This window comes from Pelophylax lessonae (genome assembly GCF_965119305.1).
Source record: "Pelophylax lessonae genome assembly, chromosome: 3".
Taxonomy (NCBI): Eukaryota; Metazoa; Chordata; class Amphibia; order Anura; family Ranidae; genus Pelophylax; species Pelophylax lessonae.
The window spans coordinates 469,009,250-469,025,978 of NC_138770.1; positions in this window are offsets into that span (position 1 = coordinate 469,009,250).

Genomic DNA, 16,729 nt, shown 5'->3' on the forward strand with positions numbered 1-16,729 from the left:
CTTTCTCTCTACCTACCAGCCAACATCAGATACCAACCATGGTCCAAGACGGCGCACCATCAGTAGACCCTGTGGCTATAAAAACTGAAAGCACTGACATTGCAGAGTTCAGCAAGTATATGATTCGACGAGAGTTGATTACAACTGGACTGTCTGGATTTGATGACCGCCCAGAGAACTACAGGAGTTGGAGATCTACATTTAAGGCGGTAACCAAGAACTTGGACATTGATCCTCAAGCAGAACTTGACTTACTAATAAAGTGGTTGGGGCATCAATCTTCAGAACAAGTAAAGAGACTTAAATCTGTCTACATTTATAACTTTAAAGCAGGCCTTGATGCTGCCTGGGAACGTCTAGAACAAGACTATGGGAGCCCCGAAGTCATTGAATCTGCCTTATTCCAGAGACTAAACGACTTTCCTAAAATCTCTGTTAAGGACAATCATAAGCTTAGAGAGTTAGGTGACCTCCTTCATGAACTTGAAATTGCTAAGTTAGATCCTAGTTTACCAGGTCTTAGCTATTTAGACACTGCTCAGGGCGTAAATCCTATTGTAGCAAAGTTGCCTAGTCATCTTCAGGGAAAGTGGACTAGTGTAGGATCAAAGTATAAGTATGAGCATTGTGTTTCCTTCCCTCCCTTTTCTTATTTTTCAGAGTTCGTGCGGAAGGTTGCAAGATCCAAGAATGACCCAAGCTTCTTCTATCCAGATACAACCACCATTCCTTTAAGTACTTCAAGGGGTATTGCCACCAACGGTAAATTCAAGGATTTAAGGCATCCTATTGCAGTGGGGAAGACCGCGATAGCATCCAACGTCTTAGCTACAGACATCAAAGCTAGCAATCTTAATCAACAGTGTCCTATTCATAATGCGCCACACTCTCTCTCCAAATGTCGTGCATTTAAGGATAAGCCTATTGAAGAACGCAAGTCATTTCTCAAAGAGCATAATATCTGTTTTAAGTGTTGTGCATCCTCCGATCATTTAGCTAGAGACTGTAAGATCGCCATCAGATGTTCTCTCTGCAACAGTGACAAACATGTGGACGCTCTTCATTCAGATCTGTTCAAAAGGAAACCTTCACTCGGCAGCAACCCCAAGACTACATCAGATGATGGCGGGGAGAGAACTGAGCAATATGCCGACCCCGTAACCACAAGGTGTACAGAGGTATATGGAGAAGGGCTTCATAGCAAGTCTTGTAGCAAGATATGTCTTGTAAGAGTTTTTCCTGAAGGATGTCCACAAAAATCCATAAAAATGTATGCCATACTCGATGATCAGAGCAATCGCTCATTGGCCAGTACAGAATTCTTTGACCTATTCAACATTCAAGGAGAGACCTGGTCCTATACCTTGCAGACATGTGCAGGAAAGGTCAATACTTCTGGAAGAAGAGCCCATGGCTTCGTAGTTGCATCAGAATATGAGGACACAGAGTTTCCTCTTCCAACTCTAATCGAATGTGATCAGCTACCGAACAACAGAGAAGAAATCCCCACACCAGAGGTTGCACGTCATCACCCTCATTTGAGTCACATTGCTAACTACATTCCACCACTTAACAAGGATGTTAAGATTTTGATTCTACTAGGGAGAGACATTCCTAGAGTTCATAAAATAAGAGAGTTATGTAACGGTCCAGATGATGCTCCTCAGGCCCAGAAACTCGATCTGGGATGGGTGATAATAGGAGAAGTCTGCTTAGACCAATCTCACAAGCTCTTGGATGTAGCTTCCTACAAAACTAATGTTACCTGTCAATTGATGAAATGTCCATCGCACTATTATGTGAAGGAAAGACTTGATTTTAAGAACAAAGTTCCATATCAAGCACTCCAAAGCATTAACTGCAAGCTCACTTCTCAAAAGGACTTTGGTGATTCAGTGTACCAGACTACTTGTGATGACAACAAGATTGCTCCTTCAGTCGAAGACAAGGAGCTCATTAAGATTACGGATGAAGAGTTCTTCAAGGACAATTCCAACAATTGGGTAGCTCCAGTACCCTTCCGAGTACCAAGGCTTACTCTCCCTAACAATCGAGAACAAGCTTTAACCAGATTTGCTGCACTGAAGAAAACTCTCCGTAACAAACCTGAGAAGCGAGAGCACTTTCTAGCATTCATGCAGAAGATTTTAGTGCCAGCAGTTGTCCTCACACAAACCATTTGGTTTTCAGAACCCAAGTTTTTAATGGACCAGTCTTCTACAAACTCAGAAGAAGATATTGATTTCCACCTGGAGGATCCAGATACTGATCCGGAAATCCGGCCTGAAGTTGTAGCATTGAGTTCCAACATCTGCTCAAGAAGAAATTTGGAGGATGAAGATGACTCCACAGTTATGGGGGATGGAGCTGATGAATGGATGCAGGCCAAGACTCTGGTTAAGCCTCCGGACCAGCTGGAACTCAGCGAGGCTGAACTTAAGGAGGAATTCACTCGTATCCTGACTGCAAACAACCCTCATGCCCCCCAGAACATTGTGAGGTACAGTTTTAAGGAACTGGCCTACAAACCCATTAGCATCGTGGACCAGCTGGCCGTACACTTCTCCCTGGATGGAAACATGTTAAACGAAGACTCTGATAAAGCGCGGCGACAGATGGCGAAGTTGGGAGTCATTGAAGAGACTCAGACCAACGACTCCACAGAGCCGGGAGACAAAGATACAGATGGGAAGTCTGACGCTCAGGCTAGTGAAGAATGGACAGAAGGTGAGGAAATACCATCCAGGAACAAGAAGGAGAGAAAACTGACCAACCAGTTCAATTATAGCGAGAGAGCGTCCCAGAGCATTAACAAACCCCTGCGGGAGCGAGCTTCTCAGACAGAGCCACCTCCAAGGGCCACCTTCTCCGCCACTGCAAACCAGTGGAAATTCAACCCACCACACGCTTCACATATGGGCGGAGCATGGGAACGTATGATTGGGATGGCAAGGCGCATATTGGATTCTATGTTGCTTGATGTGAGTTCTTCACGTCTTACCCATGAAGTACTTACTACATTCCTTGCTGAGGTCGCAGCAATAATCAACTCAAGACCGCTGACAGCTGTATCCACAGACCCAGAATGTCCAACTGTTTTAACTCCAGCTGCATTATTGAGCCGGAAAATTGGACAGATCCCAGCGCCAAAGAGCATCTTTGATGAAAAGGACATATATAAACGTCAATGGAGATATGCTCAATACCTTGCAGATTGTTTCTGGGACAGATGGAGGAGGGAATACCTCACACTTCTTCAAGGACGTAAAAAGTGGCAAACCCAGAAGCCTAACTTAAAGGAAGGGGACCTGGTTCTTCTAAAAGAAAAGCAAACCAATCGGATCCAGTGGCCAGTTGGAGTTATTACAAAGGCCATTGCTAGTGATGATGGAAAGGTCCGAAGTGTGGAAGTCAGGATTGTAAAGGACGGGAGCCCAAAAACCTTCCTGAGACCAGTCACTGAGACAGTCCTAATTATGCCTGCTTCCAAAAATTCTGATTCAGTGTTATGTGTAGGAGTCACTTAGACCTCTAGCATAGTTAGCTTAGAGAAGAGGGCTACATAGCATTCTACTGTATGCAATGTTAATTGTATGTTTATGGAAAATAATTGTGTAGTGGTATCTCACGATACCAGGCGGGGAGTGTGCTGCCACGCAGCTTTAACTGTCTAGCAGTTGTTATTACATGTTATGTTATGCTATGTTATTGGTATCTTCCTTGCACCCCTGCTGTTTCTGGCTAGATGGTTTCTCCCATCCTCCATTTTCCTGCTGTAACTGCCATTTTGTTTAGTTGTTATGAGGAGACTGCAGAGTGTGGAAGCTGTGTAACTTCATTGTAAATTTACCTATGGAAAAGCCTCTATGTTTATGCCTTTGCTAACTTGAAGCATAAAGAAGCATTGGAGAACACCTCTGGAGTCTTTATTCATTGAGTAAACTATCTGTTAAAGCCATCATTCAACCTGCTGCACACACTTACAGACTGGGTCTACAAGAGGGTCACAGGTACAATCGATGCTGAGACAGAACAATATCCCTAATACATCCATCTAGGACAACTTGGGGATATATGCTTTTTATATATCTGGGTTGACTATTTTTGTAAGTAGAAGAGCTTTTTAAGTAAGTTTTTATTTCCACTTCTTATTTTTATATTATTTTATATATACTGAATATTTAAGAATTTCATATATGATTTTTATTTAAAAAAATGTATTGTATACATTTAACAATTTTTCCAACATTGATTTTTTGACATTATGACATTGGGCTAGTTACACACATGGGAGTCATAGTTTTTATTATATTAATTCTTGGGGTTTGGAAATGATACTTTGAAACCTAGTAATATCTCTTGGAGAGATTTTTTTTTTAATTTTTACTAAGGATATTGTTGAATTTATAATCATAATTGCATAGGTTCTTACTACTTTTCAACTGCCCGAGAGAAATGCCTTGTATGTGGTATTTATGTGTTTCCCTAATGGGTATAAGTCACTTGTATGTTCCCCTAGACAAAGCCAGAAAGAGGTTTGAATGTCAGTTCATTTCCACCTCTAATACTTTTAAATAAAGGCTTGAATATGTGCCCACCCCTGTCTTCTCGAGAGCTCGTCCAGTCGCAGTTGATGACTCATAATATGGGCGACGCGAATGTAACTCTCATGAAGAGAGTGAGGCCTGGAGTGCAAGCCCGAACTCTATCTTAAACTGGTGTCACGTCCGGAATGTATTATCATTTCCAGAATGTAAGGGAGGCTTGGAACGCAAGCCCTGGCGCCATTTTCATGCAGTATTCTAACCGGACGGTAAGGCTGGATTATTGCATCTCTATAGGGGAATCTTTTGATTGGACCTTAAATCTATAAATTTGCAGTGACTGATTGAGGACTCTCACCTCAGATGATGTCTTTTTTGTACGAAACGCATTGGATCCAGCCCCGTTCAGGCCATTGCGAACCACATCCGATTGATCCACGAAATATATTGTTTGAGCGCTCTAATATTGATGGAATGTGAGTGTTCTGTATTTGCAATACATTTTTGTGACTTTACGGTTTTACAATATGTGGAGGTATTCTTTTTTTGGTTAACTGGTCCACATGATACCACTGAGAGAGTAGAGAGTGGGAGTCTAAATAAAGCTGGACAGTGAGAGACCCTTGGAACCATCCTAAGGACCATCCCTGAGCTGAGCTGGCCTGTTTGACTCAGCACCCTAAGAGTCCATGCTTTTTGGTAAGCGTGTTTATTAATTTCGATGGTGGATATAACTCTCTTGGCGATCGATTGAAAGTTTTATATGGGACTGTCTACCAGCACAGGATTATCTACATTTTTGAAGATACATATATTTATATATGTGTCACTTAACACTGGACTGTTTTCTGACTTCCATCACTACTATTAGTGTCATATGCACATTGCACTTTAATTTCCACTCAAGTGGATGCTTTTCTTCATATATTTGCTTTACAATATTTTGATCAGCACAATGGTTTATGTATTGTACATTTAATGTTTTAAGTATTGAGGTTTGATTTATGTATTGTGAACACTTTCGTGTGGTTCCCTTTATTTGGACCACAGACACTATAGCGCAGCACTTTTTATTACACTGAATATACATTATATACCAGTCTTCTGGGAATCCATCTGGGCCCGGAGTTTTTTGGGGAGGGAGAGAACGAATAGCAGCTGACCTATAAAGTGCTGAGTAATAGTCCTTGACCCCTCCCCTGACAGTGTGGATAAAGGGAACTATTGTTTGATATTTAGGGTCAGTCACCAGATTGGCAAGAAGCTGCCCGTTCTTATCCCTGGATTCAAAGATTCTGGTTTTTAGCATTTTTTCTGCCAAGGCAGTCAAACCAGCTACATGAAGGGAAAGCAACGTTCGAGCCTGAGCTAAGGCCGAGTATGCCTCCGAAGAGGGATCCGATGCATACACTGTCATGGTTTCACACACTATTTTTCAAGCTCTGCAGTCTCAGAGGAAGGCTCCACCCTGACAGTCTTTATGGCGAAAATATAATCACAATTAATAGTGGCCTTAAGGGCATCCCAGGTCACTAATGGGCTGGCCACATTCTCATTAGATTCCCAGTATTGTGCAAATTCCCTTTTCATGCATTCTTTCACTTTACTATCATTAGCCCAAAAAGTGGACAGTCTCCAGCAACTCATCCCCCCCCCCCCCATCTCCGAGCCCCAGGACGACCTCAATGTTCTGTTCTGAAATTCCGGCCGGCAAATAGGATGCTGAGGTAATGAGAGGCAATGTAGAGGTTGGACAGAAAGCGAGGTCTATCCTGGAGCCCAAGTGGTGGACAGGGGAGAGATGCAAGAACTGCTTAGTATGGGGGTTCTTCCATCCTTGGGTCTCGGTCAATTGGAGGGCTGACGCCCAATGTGCAAGGTCAGGATCTAGTAACCTGGCTGGATTAGAGGTTACATAGTTACATAGTAGGTGAGGTTGAATAAAGACAATAGTCCATCCAGTTCAACCTGTGTAGGTGTGTGTGGCTGTAATCATCTCGCATACCCCTGAATGTTTTGATCCTTGAGATGTACGTCTAGAAGTCTTTTGAAAGCCACCATATTACCTGCAGAAACCACCTCTTGTGGTAGAGAATTCCACAATCTTGTAGCCCTAACAGTAAAGAACCCCCCACGTTGCCGGAGGTTAAAACGCTTCTCCTCTAATCGCATTGTATGTCCCAGAGTCCTCATGCAATCCCTGCGACTGAACAGCTTTTCTTCTAAGCCTAGATCCCCATTGAGATATTTAAAAATTGCTATCATGTCCCCCCTCAGGCGTCTCTTCTCCAGGGAGAATAAATCAAGCGATTGCAGACGCTCCTCATAATCAATGTCCTCCAATCCCCTAATTAGTTTAGTTGCCCTTCTCTGGACCCTCTCCAGCTCCAACACATCCCTTCTGAGGACTGGTGACCAGAACTGGACAGCATACTCCAGATGCGGTCGGACCAGAGTTTTATAAAGTGGAAGGATTATAGTCTTATCTCTGGAATACATCCCTTTCTTTATGCATGCTAATATTCTGCTGGCTTTGGCAGCTGCCGCTTGACATTGCATGCTGTTTCCTAGTCTATCATCCACCAATACTCCCAGATCCTTCTCCATTTTTGATTCTCCCAGGGGTTCCCCTCCTAACGTGTATTGTGCTTTTATGTTGCTAGTCCCCAAGTGCAAAACCTTACACTTCTCCACGTTAAACCTCATTTGCCAAGTCGTTGCCCACTCCGTTATTTTGTCCAGGTCATACTGTAGGATATCTGCTTCATGCTGTGCTGTTATTGCCCTGCCTAATTTTGTGTCATCTGCAAAAACTGATATTGAACTACAGATCCCATCCTCAATGCTGTTTATGAATAAATTGAACAAGGTTGGTCCTAGGACTGAGCCTTGGGGGACCCCGCTTACTACCTCAGACCAGTCTGAGTATGCGCTGTTTATTACCACCCTTTGGACACGCCCTTGGAGAGGGGACCAGCTCGTTCTACCACATAGGTGGGTGAGAGAGAGACTGTAGATTCAGGATGTCCTTGAAGAACTTCTCAGAGAACTCAGCAGGGTTCTCACCTTCAGGGCTCTCCGGCAGACCAAGCACCCAGACATTGTTCCACTGGAGGGGATTTTCTGAATCATCGGATTTAGCCACAAGTGCCTTCACAGTGTGCTCCAGATCTTCTAACTGCTGTATATGGAGAGTAGACAGATCTTCAGTGGTAGATATACGGGACTGCGACTCAGTAATCAGCCTCTTATCTTGTCTAGGTCAGCCCTTATGAAATTGCATTCCTCTGTAAGCTTGTCTATGCGAGAGAGTAGAGAGGATCTACTTTCCTAAATTGCAGACAACTGCTGTGTCCCCTGTAGTTGAGGGTTCCGATGAAGCAGGGCGCTCCTGAAGCTCAGCCATCTTTAGCGCCGCTAACAGCTCGTGGAGCCTGCTTGCCAAGATGGCATCTGGACATGTGGCCAGGACCGGTGGATGCTTCTTATTTGGCATGGGAACAGAGGATCTGCTCTTGAATGGAATGTCCAGAAGCTCTGCAGTACCTGCGAGCCACTCCGATGGTCAGGAGAGAGTGCAGGGAGCCCAAAGGTGCAAATGAAGAATAAATACCTTTCTGGATGGCAGGAGCTCTTTCTTGAGATGTCTTCTCATTGCTACATCCAGTTACGCCCCCTTACTATTAATAATTAAGTCTTTTTTATTTGCTTTGTTATTTTTTGTCAGTGTCACATGAAAAATTTGCAAAATTAAAAAAATAAAATAAAACAATCATTTGCAAATACCTACCAGAAACATAATTTTAGGGTCATTTTAAAAACAATAAATCATAGAATATAGTGTATTGTTTTTTAACAGTAAAACTACTTTACTAAAAATGAACACAAAATAGAAAAATGCACTTTGTATATCTTTTTGCCTACAGATCACATAAAAAATAAATTTTACAAAACAATATTGATAAAAGAAAGCCTAGAGGTACATAGGTATGAGAGCTGTAGTGGGTAAAAAGCAGTGTTATTGTAAACAGGCTCTGTGTATTGGTATGAGCAGATACCTCCCTTTTTTATCATCTACAAGGCTGGGTTCGTGTTCAAGCAGATTGATTTTAACATGCATTTTACCATACTTTGCTGTATTTAACCACATGTGTTGCATTAACCACATTTTGATACATTGTGGTCTTATCCTGTGGTAAAATGCCTTGCAATATTGTGTCTGTACTAGGCATTTTAGAAATGGCATTAGCCTGATTACTATGCTTTTTTTTTTATTAGTCCCTACTGTTTGTCTGTTACTGGCCCTTACATTTTTAGCAGATGGACCAGATTGCATACTACCTTCTGTGCTCTCAGTGTCGTTGTTGACAAAACCCTCAAAATCTTCAACACCATCTGACACTGAACTTTCATCACTGTCAGAACACAAAAGGCATATGCCTCCTTCACAATGAAAGACTTATGTGTCATAAAAAAAAATTATGTTAAAAAACTGATCAATCTATGTAATGAATTAGCTTAGCACAATAAATAATTGGCTTACTTGAACAAGTAACCAATAGATAAAGCATTGTAATCAAACTATACAATAAAATTATAAACCTAATCTGATTATTGTATACATAAACCTTCCTAAATAGTTAATAATGCAGTCAATTAACATATTGTATAAGAAACTAGACTAAAACCTTTTTATAAACTGATAAACTCTTCTTACTTAGATCTTCTGCTATAGGTAGCAAGGTTTTGAAGTGTGTTCCAAATGTCCCTATCTTTTGACAGTCTTTTGCTTCCGTCCATATAAAGCCTGTTTATGTATGTACAGTATGTGCTATGTGTTATTTTTACATTCCATTCTTGTTGAACTTCCTGTCTGTTTTCAGTGGTCCTTGTAAACTATGAAACTTTTTTTTAAAGTATTTTATGTATACAGTCAAATCATATTTTATCGCATATTGATCTCAACATTTAGTAAAATTATTTAGCTCCTGATTCTGGCCTTTTTATTTTTTCTAGGATACCTTATTTTGGTTGATTGAATATCATTTGTAATATTAAACTCACGTTTAAAAGTGCATAAGTGCACCACCTAATAACAGCATGAATGCTAACACCAATATTTTGATTGGCTACTCAGATACTGCACTTTCGGGTTCCACGTAATGCATGCTGATGTCATCTTGGGGCAGAATACTGGCAATATTGGCACTGTTATAATTCATACTGTTAGATGGTGGTGTGCTTTTCCCCTTTAAACGTGAGTTTAATTTATTAAAAGTGGGTTTAAAATAAAAGTGGTTTTATGTGGTAAAACTATGGAGCTTTTGTCTTTATTTTGATTTGATATTTTGGAGGAACAGAGGACAAAACAAGCTTACTGGTTGGTGGAGGATTCCATTTAAAGGGACCAGACACCTCTCTGGAGCGGTGGAGGATAAAAGATGCTGGAGCATAGAGTATCCAACCTAAAGCTAAGTAAGTTTGAATGCACAATAGAAAATTATTAAAGAAGGCACCTGAAAGACTGTGGTGAATTTGGACATTTTTAGATATTTATAAGAATATTATTTATGTTTGTGGGAAATAACTGATGTAAATAACTGATGTAGGGATAAGGGATCATTTAGCACTACTCCATTTTCGTTTAAATTAAAAAAAAAAACGAATTATTTTAATTACAGGTTTGGGGATGTCTTAAAGCTGTATGTGGTGCTCCAGAACAGTACAATTTTTAAACAAAACCTCACAATCTGCATACTCTGGCAGCCCATATGTGGATTTTTTTGTTTTAAAATTAGTTTAGATACATACAGCAGCAGAATCTGAATAGTTTCAGTCAAAAAAACATTTTTTAGATAGTTTTCAGTGATCCCAAACCTGCAAAAATAGTTCCTGTTGTGCTAATTTGTGCCATCGCCAACATTACTTTTTTCTGCTGTGTACGCCACGATGTAGTGTTAAAAGGAGAAAAAAAAAAAAAGCTTACCTAAGTAAAATGCATATGTCACGCTAATGTGATATTTTATTCAGCAGACTTAGCGGAATATGTTTTGTGGCAAATATACAGGGGTGTGTAGTTATGTAAATGTTGTGTTGGCAAAAATTACAGGAAAATGCTTTATTTTCCATTTTTTTTTAATATTGGTTCCCAATAAAAACTAAGGAAATAAAAATATATGTATCCAACTTTGTTACTAGATTAAAGTCCCATCTGTCACCAAAAAAGATGTGTAATACCTTAGGGTAGACTACAAATGCTTAAAGGTATATCGTGTGGGACCAAGACATTGCCAGAGAAAAAAAAGGTTCTGTTTAGGGAATAAAAGACTTCAGAAGTGCAAAGGTCACAGGCAATTGTTTTCATATTTTATAAATTGAGAAACTGTAGATGATAAAGCAGTGTAAAACTGACTAGTGGCAGAATAATATTATGCATTTAGAAAAGGCCTAACTGATGTATGCCTAACTTTTATTTTCATTTTTTGGAATAGAGGGTAAAGTGAACATGTGTGATAGAACGTGAGGTGGTTTATCTGCACAGTGTTTTTGCACCCGAAATTTAGGAACAAATAATCCCCAAATAAGTTAAAACCTCAAAATTCCAAAAAAATATTTGATATGGATATGGACAGCAGCTAAAAATCAACAATAAACTAAAATTTGGGGCAAAAAAGCACATAAACATGACTTCTGGGTTAAATCAAGAACTGCAAATGCAAGGTGGGAATGTTAAGGGGGGGGGGGGTGGAAAACAATACCTCACCATTGTAATTTACAGAAGTAAAACACTGTTTGCTAACTTACTCCAATCTATCCTTATACAGTTTATCAGATCTCTCCAAAAGCTTACTTACTGACTTAATTACTGAAAGCCTGCTTGCCAAATCAAAAACCATGCAAAGTTTTTTGGTATAAAATTAAAAATTGATGGGGCTACAAATGTAAAACTAATAGGATTTGCCATAAAACTAAGGTCTCAGAGAATCTGAACCTCATCCCTTGCACTGGCAAGTTGGGTATCAGCAAGTGGATGGGCCAGTATGGTCACTTTACCATGACTAGGCAAGGTAACGGGTGACAAGGTGTCTCTTTAATGTTAAAAAAAAACATGGCTTTTAGGTATAGTTTGTGAATTGAATATGTATGCTAGGGCCACCCTGGTTGGTAATTTAATTGAATTACAAGGTCTGCTATATGTTTTATTTATTGAAATAATCTTGCCAATAAAGAAATATGTGGGCTGCCAGAAATTTCTAATTGCATTTTTTGTTTTGGGCCAGTCACCGAAAGCATTGAAGGAAGAAGGGTTAACATCACAGTTAAGCAGTTAGTATGAAGACAGTTCAGTAAGGTCAACCTCCATGTTTTCCTCACTACAGGTTTCCTTTAAGTAGATAATTATAGTCAGATACAGATAAGCCATTAGAGAAAAAAAAAAAAAAAAAAAAAACAATAATGGAAATATGGTACAGGATGTATGTACATCAACAATTTATTGCCAACAGATATTAAAAAAAACTACTTTAAAGGGGACCTTCAGCCCCAAAAGGGAGTCTTTCTTCTGAAATGTCCCACTGTCCATGATATATATATATATAAATATATATATATATATGTATATATAAAATCCCTTTGCACTGCTATATTTTAATAAATGATTTCACACTCTTGGGAGCATTTTCCCATCAGATTATCTTTACATGTAAATGTGCCATATGGGGAGATCTCTGGTGTTGAGCTGCACTTAAAAGATAAGTTCACTTTTTTATTTATTTTTTTCTAAATTAGAGCTTGCCTATGTACCAGTAAATTAATAATGTACCTGTCTTGCAGAAATGAAAACGCTTTACCTATGTTCTAGGGCAGGCATCACCACAGCCTTTAGTTTCTTCCATAGAAAACTCATCCATGACCTCCTGGTATCCATCCTGCAGGATGGGAAAACTGTTAGTAGAGTGAGGACATTTTTCAGCGCAGTTGACCTCATTAAAACAAGCCCTGCAGTTGCCCTCAGGAGATGGCTCCCACTCACCTCTGTAGTTCCATTGTCCTCTAATGCACTTGTTGTCAGTAAGCACTGTTCTCCCACTATACATAGCCAGTGTCTTTGCCTGCTGATGAATCGTTTGGTACCTCTGCTTTTCCCAGCATTGATCGTTAATTTGGCAGAGTGTGCACACTGGGACAGGAGAAGTTGCTGAGCATAACAGCCAATATGGAGCAAAGATGTTGCACTGAAAATGGGGGATATAAGTCCCCGGAAGTCTGTAAAGCTCACATACACTATACAATCTGATCATACAATTTCCTTTGGATCTACCATCAACCATGTAGTGCAAGGGCCTACTTGGGAGAGGTGTGGTCCAGAGAAGTAAAGCACACCCTATACCTAGGATATGCCATCATTTATCCCAGAAGGCTGCACAAACAGGGACTCACAGCAGAAGGAAAGATAGAAGTGCAGGACCTGGGCTGTGCCACCTGAGCAGTGAATAGCAGCAAGGCAATGCTAAATTTGCTGTACATGTGAGCACTGAGTGGGGACAGGGGTGGAACACCCCCAGATATGTATGAAATATGCAGTATATTACGTTGGTGTCAATAATTACAAATTGTCAAGTAACTACAAAGTTATTGCTAAATCAATAAGTACATAAACCTGAAGCATTGCTGTGGACCATAAGGTGTATACATGTGCAGATGCTTTGGTGTGTAATGATACCATTAGGAGAGGGTTAGGCAACCTTAAAGAGGTGGAGATCTACATGAACAACATGGGAGAAGTCAAAGATCACTGGATTTAAATGAGATGGTGAGGAGGCAACATATCGCCTCCTCACCACCTGTCAAACACACTTGAATTGCTTTTCAGAGAAGAAGCAGTGCCTGCTTCACTTGTGAATGAGCCCTTAGTTGCATTCGGCATTGGGGCTCGTTCACATAAAGTTGGGAGGTGGTAAAACCCTGGAGTTGATTCACGGATTTACCCACAATTACTACCCCCTTTATCTGTTGAGGGAGCAGCAAAGGTGTACACATGCTGAAGCAGGAATTAAACCCCCTGTTGCTTTTGGTGGGTGCTACCGCCTGCCAAATGCAACCTATTGAAGTAAATGGGGCCACTCTGCAACTGCATGCTTCTTGGAGTGTGCAAGGGGTTAAAGCAGGCAGTGAGGAAGCAACACAATGCTGCCTGCTTTAATCTCTTGTTTGCTGTACTGCACAAGGTTGCAGGGCATTTGCAGAGTGGCTTCATTTAGTTGAATGGGTCATGCTTGGCAGGTGCTACACTCATCAACCATGAAGGGGTATATGACCCCCTGCTGCAGCTGCAACATAGGTAAAAACATGTCTTAAATATGGGGTTTTATCACCGCCCAAAGTACAAATTTATAGGCTCACTGTTCTGAGCCTATAAGGCTGCTTTCACACTGACGTGCTGCAGTTTACCTGTACCGTGTGTGCAGCGCAGTGCATATGCAACTTTCCTGGGTTAGCTGCGTTTAGCCATAGACTTCTATTATATCCTGCAGGTGTGTTGCACTTTCTGAAAGTGCACCAAAACTCCTGCAGTCAGAAAGTGCACCAAACCTGCAGGACAAAATAGAAGTCTATGACTAAGCACAGCAAACCTGCAGGAAAGCTGCAGGTACACTGCACTGCACCTGTCATGTGTGATGTCTCTTCTTTCCTGCAGCTGGCACCAATCTGGAGACCACTAGCCGGTATAAGAGATGGAGTGCAGTTGGTATCACTCCGTATGGGACAGGAGCCAGCACTACATAGGATGCATCAACTTATGCGGCTCTTGCTCCCTACTAAAGCTCTAGCTTTACAAGTAGTCCCTCTGCATTTCACTCTGTTTGATGCTCTGGAATGGCAGGTCAGCAAGCCCAGACCACAATCTACCAGTCATCTGGCTGCAATCTACTGGTTGCTGACACCCGCATTAGGAGCTCAAATCATCCATGAATTATAGTAAGTAAAATTATAAAAGTGATGTGGATATAGTTTTTGACTAAATCATTTATGATCATGAAATGTGGGATCCCTAGTTTAGCAGCGTTGTAATACACATAATGGGTCCCTATATGGTGTATGGTATGTATATACTGTAAATATGGTAAATTATTATAACCAAAATACCTAGCCAGTTAGTTCTGGGATGCCATCATATGACGACATGCTATGATTGGGTCCGTCACGCGCCAATCAGCGGCTCTTTACCAAGTGATCAGCTGTATCCAATCACAGTTGATCACAGATGTTAACAGAAGCCAATTATAGGCACTCCTCTCCTTATGTCGACAACATGAGGAGATGAGAAAAGAGCCGATAACCAGCTTCCCTAAAAGTAATATCTACACTAGTGATGGGCTTAACGTTCGAGTCAAACGTAAGTTCGACTCGAACATCAGATGTTCGTGTGTTCTCCGAACACACAAACAAATAGGGGGGTTGGCGGGAAGTTCGCCTGCGGATGAGTGCCCCATAATGCACTGCACGATTGCAGTGCATTAAGTGCTTGTGATTGGCCAAAGCATGCACCTGACCTGTATGCTTCGGCCAATCACTGTACAATATCCTGTCAGAGCCATGATTGGCCAAAGGCAGGGTGCCTTTAGCCAATCATGGCTCAGGAGCTAATTCCACGTCCCACACTATATAAGGCTGCTTACATGGCAGCCGTGTGTAGTGTCTTAGGAGTGGAGATTAGGCAGGGTAGTTAGTGGATTGTGCTTTGATGTTTAATGCAGTCAGTACAGTGTAGTGTAGGGCTGATTCACCTTGTGTAACACAGTGTAGTGCAGTCAGTGTAGACTAGTGCTGTGCTGATTCTTGTGTGACACAGTTTACTGCAGTCAGTTTAGTGTGTAGTACTGTGCTGATTTTTGTGTAACACAGTGTAGTGCAGCCAGTATAGTGCTCTGCTGTGATTCTTGTGTAACACAGTGTAGTGGGGCCACTGCTGAAGTGTTGGTGTATGCAACACGTCTGTGTCACCCTACTGATCCCATTTTTTTCCATTGATATATATATATATATTTCTATTTTTTTTTTTTCAGCATCAGGTTCTGTTGCTGCAATATTAGTACTCCCCCTTGTGTGTCACATGTGCTATTCTGCATCAGCAGTGATTTTTTCTTTTTTTGTGGCACAGCATTAATAATTTTATTTAGGGCATAATTGCTGTCCCCCCTTTTGTGTCATAGGTGCTATTCCTTCTGCGTCAGCAGTGTTTTTTTTTGTGGCACAGCAGCACGAATAATATTTACGGCATAATTGCTGTTCCGCCTTCTGCATCGCAGGTGCTATTCTTTCCACATCAGCAGGGTTTTTTTATGTGGCGCAGCAGCACTAATTTTATTTAGGGCATAATTGCTGCTATTCTTTCTGCATCAGCAAGGGTTTCTTTTTTTTGGCTTTATTAGGTTTTTCTTTAAAAAAATGATTTATAGTGCACCAAGCACAAAAGTATTGCACCCAAGCATCATATTTGAATCCCAAATTCTATAATAAGAAAATTATAAACCGCCCCCCCCCCCCAAATCCCCATCATGTACGAAAGGCCAACAAGGAGAGGCAGACGCTCACAGGACACTAAAATTGGGCAAGCAGCCTCTGTGTCCACAGTGAAAAGTGGTGGTCATGGACATGGTGGATCCTCTGCAGGCGGGACACGCGTGTTCTTTTTTTCCGGTGCTGGCCGTCTTATTGAGCCACAACATGCAGAAGAGTCGGTGGAGTCGATAACTAAGCCATCCTCATCCTCTGTCACCCAGGCTCATACTAATTTGCCTTCCACTGCAGCTGCCAAAGTGGTCTATTCCACAGGCTCCTTGTCCACAGCTACTCTTTCCGCAAGCCTCACCATCATGCACGGAGGAGTCACCTGAATTATTCGATCATAGTGTCAGTTACATGATGCTGGAGGATGTGCAGCAATTTGAATGCTCTGATGTTGGTTCCCAAGTTGAGGAAGGGAAAAACGTGAGCCTAGAGAGAGGGGGTGACAATGGCGGACAAGAAACTAGCAGTCATGTTCCCCCAGATGCAGCATACTGTCAAGTTTGCTCCAGTGATGAGGAGGGAGGGGATGATGAGATCACTGACTGTCCTTGGGAGCCTGAGAGAATAGAGAAGGAAAGTGAGGAGGAGGAAGTGGAACAGCTCCCAACGAGGCA